Source organism: Mus pahari, chromosome 3, assembly GCF_900095145.1.
Source record: "Mus pahari chromosome 3, PAHARI_EIJ_v1.1, whole genome shotgun sequence".
Taxonomy (NCBI): Eukaryota; Metazoa; Chordata; class Mammalia; order Rodentia; family Muridae; genus Mus; species Mus pahari.
This window is the reverse complement of record NC_034592.1, coordinates 136450065-136457190: the sequence shown is the minus strand read 5'-3', so window position 1 is coordinate 136457190 and position 7126 is coordinate 136450065. Positions and strand designations below refer to the sequence as shown.

Genomic DNA, 7126 nt, shown 5'->3' with positions numbered 1-7126 from the left:
ACAGATGTGGCTGGAGCCAAGTAATAGGCCTAAGGTCATCACCACCAACACCGGCACCCCCACTCTGTGTTCCTCAGATGTGAAAACCCCTCCAAACAAGATTTCAATACAGCCCTTTATTCTCTGTCCCATATTGGAAACAGTTTCCATGGGCTTGTGGAATATGGTGGCAGAAGCAAAAAGAGAGGCTGCATATAGAAGCCAGTTATGGCAAGGCCATAGCAGACGTTTATGCCTGGGTTCACAAAGTCACAAGGAAACAACGCTCTTTGCTTTGGTCACTTCATGTTCAGGACAGGCCCCCAAGGTGAGCTAAATTGCAGTGTCCCGTCTCCATGCTCTACCCAAGCCTGAGGTCCAGCTCCCACCTGTGTTTGTGCTGTCCAGGCTTGGCATGGACCCAGGCCTTAGTGGCCAGCTTAAACAATGGGGCCGGTGGAAAACAGGATTTATAAACCTAGGGACATCCCGTCCTGCCAGCTGACCTCATCTGATGTAGGTGGAAAGACATAAGCTCTGGGTTTCTACCTCTGTGTGATCATGGCAGCAACAGATTAGCATGAAGAAAACATAGAGTTTCTGGCTACAAGATGAATTCTTTGTCACAGGTCACTTTAACTCCTCACTGATTGGAATAAATACCCCTCTACCCATGTAGGAGGTGGATCTTCACAGAATCCACTTGTTTGTCTTCATCTGTAAAGTGTTCAGTTATGAAATTCTGGCCAAGTCTATCAGAAAATGAAACTAATAATTTTTTTTTCTATACAAAAGTGAAAAAAGTGAGAAAGTGAAAAAAGTATCATTTCAGGACCTGTGCCTTGTATCCAGCAATACTCTAAGGCATAAGGAGTCTATGAGTCATAATCTCAAATCCCAGTTCACCTTAGCTCTTTGCTTTACTCTCTTATCCCAGGGGAACTGGATTCTAAAGCAATCCTGGCATGTTCATTTGCACATCGCTTGCCTCATGTTCAATGGCACCTGGGTCACATAGCAATAATGTAAACATGGTTGATTTCACAGGAGGAAGGTTGTGAGTCATTCAGCCACCTCTGTAGGCTCCATAAAAGAGCAGCACACCCCACGGCAGCACAGTGGCCATGAACACTCTTATTTTTCACCTTTTACATTTAGTGTTGCTGGAATTCTCTACTCTGAGGAAAAAATAGATTTTGTGGAACATTAAATAAAATCAACTAGGAAGATGGTTTAAAATACAGGTGCTCAAGTCAGAAACATGTGGAGGGATGGCATGATTGCCCCCTCAAAAGGCTCGTACATAGGCTGGCTCTGCCCAGGTGTGGAGACTGGGGTTCTTGGATACAGGGTGGGTGCATAGGAAGGGTGGTCAGAGTGACTTGAGAGACACAATTCTAGCCCATTCACTACATGACTATACCTGGTGTCTTCCCCTCTCTGAGTTTTCAAATGACTAATGGATGCACATAGGCACACACTAGCAGGCTTCCCAACACAATATTCTCCCATTCATCCGTTCTGGGTCTTCTTTGCAGACAATACTGAATTGGCACATCTTGGCAGCCTCTGGTTCCTCAACTCAGGAATCAGTCTTGGCAGAAGTTTCACCACTGTCATTCAAGCAATCTGGGTGACCTTTGGGTTGGAATATCTTGGCTAACCTTAGATATTTTCTTTGGGTCTCTTTAGAACATCCCGGAAATGGGGCTTGATTCTCATCCTGGGACCACAATATAAGGCCACAGTCACCCAAGAACCCTAGGAGATCGTGCAGAGAAACAAGGATCTCGTGTGCATCCTTCTCCAGAGCAGTGAGTAGTGACTCCACTGGAGTGAGGTCCCATCTGAGAGTCCACAGGAGGCTTTGGGGCAAGAAGCAGAGGGAAGGCGCTGTTTGTGTTGGGAAAGATTGGACTCTAACAAAATTGAAGACATAAATAGTACTGAGTCAGACTAATGACAACCTAGACTCATGTGGGTTCTGTTTATGGTTCAGATTTTATTCATCAATGACTTGTCTTAGTGTGTTGAGAACGGCTTCCTACTGAAGTCTAGGCTCAATAATGACAGAAGACATAGCTATTTCTCTAAGGACTGTGTTGTCCCAAGCTTGGTGGAGATAGACAGTGGGGAACCTAGAACTGGTCTCTAGGGAGGGGCCTGGAGCTGACTTCATGGAAGGCATGAAGTTTCACTGAAGCAGGAGTACAGAGTTAGGTGACAAAATGAAGAGCAAATGTGTTTCAAGCAGAGAAGGCAGCAAACACAAAGGCCCTGAGCATAGACAGCATAGGCTGGAGTCAGTCTGGCTTTCCAAGTCCCTGCCCCTCACTGTGTCTCTAATGATTCTCTACCTGCCCCACCATGCCTGCTCATCTCTAGAACAAGCTAACTGCTTCTCCTCAGTTACATTTGTATGTAGTTATTATGTGTACTATGTGTGCAATCTAATTACGATCAAATTTACTGTGATACTTAGGGTGCTTGATGTGGTATTTCCCTACATACTTAGTTCCTATCCTTCCCCATCCCCTGCTGTCCTTCCCCACTTCAACTGGTTTCTACTCTCTACTTCNTTTCTCTTACTTTCATGTCATATGTGTTCTGTGCTCTTTCTCTCTCTTTCTTCCTATCTCTCCCTTAATGTTTCTACTTCTCCCCTCATGGTCTCCCGATTTTATGTCCCCCCATTCAGATAAGTATGAACCTCTCATAAATGTATACATTCACATATATACATATTCACATTGCAGCTGTTTTGGACTTGACAGAAAATAAGTTATTTTGGCTTTCTGAATGCGGTTAATTTTGTTAAAAACAATGAGTTCTACTTCAANTCATTTCCTGAAATGTCATGATTTTNATTTTCTTTATGGATGAATAAAATTCCATTGTGCACTTGGTCTTTCTTTCTTTATCCACTCATAAGGGTGGGTGTCTCTGCTGGCTCCATTCCTTACCTATTGTGAACAGAAGCACACATCTGTCTTGTAGGCAGGTGAGTGTGAAAGTGACACATGTTAACTGTGTATTTTTGTTTCTTCTTCCTTCTATGACCCTCAGAATCAAACATGTTCCACCTTGGGCATCTTATTGTCTTATGCAGCTTGCTCGTTGGGACCTNAAGATCACTTTCTGATACTATTGACAGTGTCCTGAATAACTGGGACTTTCTGGAACCTCTCCTTGCAAGTGAGTCAATAAAAGTGCTGCTGGCTGATCACAGGAGTAACAAAGGAATTACNAAACCTGCAATTGCAGAGGCGGCTGCACGGTGGCAGTGTTGTCCTTTATGGGTGGATCCCTGAGAAATGTGCAGCTATTGAGTTCCTGCCTCACTCAGAATCACTTTAGATATAAACAGTGCAATGAGGTTATATCCTAATAGAGAGTTGCCAATATACACACAGAGTACATCTATCAAAGTGAGATTTAAAAATTTATTAAAGTTTCAACTTAAAATATGGTAGCTGTTGACAAATATTTCCTTATACCACTTCTTCTAGCAGTCTGTGGGAGCTTGTCTCCCAGTACTCCTTCCCTGAAAGCACTGCCCTGGACACCTTTAACAGCTTTGACATTACCAGAGATGCGAGATGTAATTCCTTTTACTTTGCCTTCCTCTGTCCACTAATTCTTCACATTGTCACTGATGTTTAATATAACTAAAGTGCTGTGTAAAAATCACTAGCATATAGTTCTGCAAGGATGTTTTTTGTTTGTTTTCTTATTGCTATGTATTGACTTGTGGAAATGAAGGACATAAGTTCAGCTAGCTTGGATGTCCATGAACCCCACACTGTCTATTTAGTGGCTCCTCAGTTCTCTGTTATAGAGGAAGTGGGATAACTGAGAAGCAGTTGTTAGAGGAACAGGAAAGCTCTGTGCATGCTGCCTTCAAGCCTGGTCCATGTTAAGGAAACTTTCAAAGATGAAGAAAGGAGAAACCCACCATTCTATAGCCATGGAAAGAAGCAGAAAGAAAAGGGTGTCAAGTTCCATGTTACCTAGGGAGTCATATAGTGAGATGTAGTCATCCAAACAATGCTAAGTTGGCCTTCTCTGAATCATTGTAGTAAGTAGAGCCTGTCCATCTCAGAGCCTAATTGCAATATTGTGATTACACCTTTTTACTAAAAGTGTTTTAAATATTTTATTTTTATGTCTGTGCACATATCTCTGCGCATATGTCTTTATGTGTGCCCCCAGACACCAGAAGATGGTGTCAGATTTTGTGGAGTTACAGATGGTTGTGAGCTATCTTAAAGGGGTGCTGGGAACTGAATTCTAGTCTTCTGTAAGAGCAGCAAGCACTCTTAACTGCTAAACCATCTTGTCATTCTTACCACTGCCTTGAAACAAACAAACAAGCAAATGTGTGTGTGTGTGTGTGTGTGTGTGTGTGTGTGTGTGTGTGTGTATGTGTGTGTGTGTGTGTGTGTGTGTGAGTGTGTTTATCAGCTTTAAAGGAAGAAATGACATGTTTTTGATACTACTTAAAAATACTCAATATAGAGCAGGAAAGCAGTCTAAAAGAAACAAAGGCTAGTCCTTGCAGATTTATAATTTCAGTAGCCAAAGCTGGACAATATATAAGATGTCACAATTCTGTTTGCTGCCTTTCCTACCTGCCCCATGAGCTGCAGTGGCTCCAACTTAGACCCTGATGGTGGCAAGGGACTGTGCTGCCTAGGTCGCGGGTCTGGCGCCCCCTGTGTTGGCACCGGGGCTGGAGTTGCCACTGAGTGCAGCAGGGCCAGGGGAGGCAGCAGAGCAATGAGGGCCAGCTTAGGTGACAACAGGCAGCATGGCTCCCCCCACCAAAATCCCGGGACAATGTTTAACGGGGTCTATGCCCTACCGAGTGCAATCAACAGAGAAGTGAAGCCCGTAGTATCCAGCACACCTCTAGTTGATTTCTTGATGCTGTTGGAGACTTACACACCTACAATCCCAGATGCAGTGACTGGTTACTACCTGAATAGCACTGGCTTTGAAGCTTCAGACCCACGCGTAATTATGCTCATCTCACTAGCTGCCCAGAAATTCATCTTAGATACTGTCAATGATTCCCTGCAGCCCTGCAAAATGAAGGGCACAGCTTTTGGCAGCTCCCAAAGCAAGAGCTAGGATCGCAAGTACACCCTAACCATGGAGGACTTGATCCCGCCCTCAGCGAGTATGGCATCAATGTGAGGAAGCTGCACTACTTCACCTGAGCCACGCAACCCAGATGTATTTGTCTTTCCCTCTGTCCCCACACAAGCCTGTTTTCATAATAAACTTTATTGTGACAACAACAACAACAACAAACGATATCACATTTCTAATCTGAAATGGTTTACACCCAAAGAAATAAAACAGGTTACAAAATGTGGAGAAAAGAGCAGGCAGAACTGAGTTACAATTAATATTTTTAAAGGTTGACTCCTTTGGAAAATAAGAGATTATTGTATTGTTTCATTTTATTTGACCCTGAGTTGTAACTGTTTTGTTTCACAGTTGAGTTATTTTCTGCACAAACACTCCTACAAATTCATACATGCTGTTGGGCATATGCCAGCCATTCCAAGGTTGTTCTCCATGATCTCCTGTTAGGACAAGTCCAATCGCCTACTTCAATGTAAATTATTGTTTTCTGGGACCTATTCCAAATAGTCATTTTGGGATCCCAATTTTCTACTTTCATTGATTGGAGCAATATTTTACCTCTATGTTGTTTTTCTTTGTTACAGATTTTCCCATTTTTAACCTTGTCCTCCCAACTATGGATGGACTTTCTAAATCTCGCAGGAGCACCTCCTTAAGATCAACAGACCCTCAAGTCAACACTGACACAGGTATACACAGTCAACTTCAACTGCTTGCCCAATTGATCATTTGTGTTGTTGATAAATGCTCAACATATATTACTAAGAAGTCATCCTGGAAACTGCATGGACCCAGATGTGTAGACACATATCCTTACCTTAAGAGTCTTAGGTTTCTCTTCTGTACAGTGGAGACTGTGGCAATCACCCCCACCCCTGCTGATTGAGTTGTTGCAGAGACTGGATGACACAGTGAGGGAAACTGACTTCTCTAAAACCAGGAAGATGAGAGGCCATCACCTAGTGGTACAGGGCACTATCTGATGACTCTCTCTTACAGATACCCTTCAAAACCGGAGCCTGACTATGGGGTCACTTCAGGAGACCACAGCTTGGTCCTTAGCCAAGGACAGGATTCTAGAAGGTTTGAAAATACAGGATTTGGGTACATCAACCCCAAATTTAGGGTGAGTTGGTACTTATTTACTCTCAGAACAGGGACTACCCCTCTGAGGAAGCCAATTCAATGTCAGGAATAGATGGATAAGCCTCTCATTCACCACAGAGATGAAGAGTTCTGAGACAAGGTTCGTTAGAACTTAACTAAGTCTGAGGCTGGGGTACAGGGCCAGTGGGAATAGTTCATACATCTGGATTCTGAGGTGAAAGTCCATTTGTCCTCATCTACACCTACATCTTGGTACTTAAATCCTTCCTCTAAGGAAAGACATTTCTTCTTCAAGTATAGCTCAGAGTAAAGGTCCAAGTTCCTTCAAGGGACAGAAAGCTGGAGTTCTTACCCTTAAGCCCCAAGCACTGGCTTCACAACTTTTGAATCACACGGTCCTGGGTTCAAGGTCTATCTTTGCTGCTTTTTGTTTCCCTCCCTCAGTCCACTGTACCTGAGAATGTAGAGGCTCACATTCTGAACAGAATGTAGTGATGACAAGAGGGTGAGGTTGGAGAGGCACGGTTACTTCAGAGTGAAATAACAAGGGGACAATTGTGTTTTGGGCAGGTTGCAAATCAAGGAACCCAGAATTTTGGAACCGAAACTTGACCTGTCTTCCAGTGGTGATGACATTACCCTAAGGGTGAATGTGGTTGTGAATGTATCTGTAAGGGTGCTGTAAGTTAAGTTATTTGGACTTATGGGGTCAGGTGCAATATGGCCAGTATTGGGTAGTCTCTTAATTTCCAGTAACTACCTGACTTCTCCCCTCAGTTTCTTAATATGTAAATGAGAGAGACATCCAAGGCCTAAAATATCAATCTTTAAAACATTCTAGTGAATACTGGCCATATTAAAGTCTCTTTCAAAAAATATCCTATTC

The 7126-nt window shown here is 43.2% G+C and overlaps 1 pseudogene; it reads left to right on the top strand.

Moving 5' to 3' along the window:
- The first annotated feature begins 4617 nt into the window (after nt 1-4617).
- On the top strand, nt 4618-5201 carry LOC110317472 (annotated as a pseudogene).
- Nucleotides 5202-7126: the final 1925 nt, after the last annotated feature.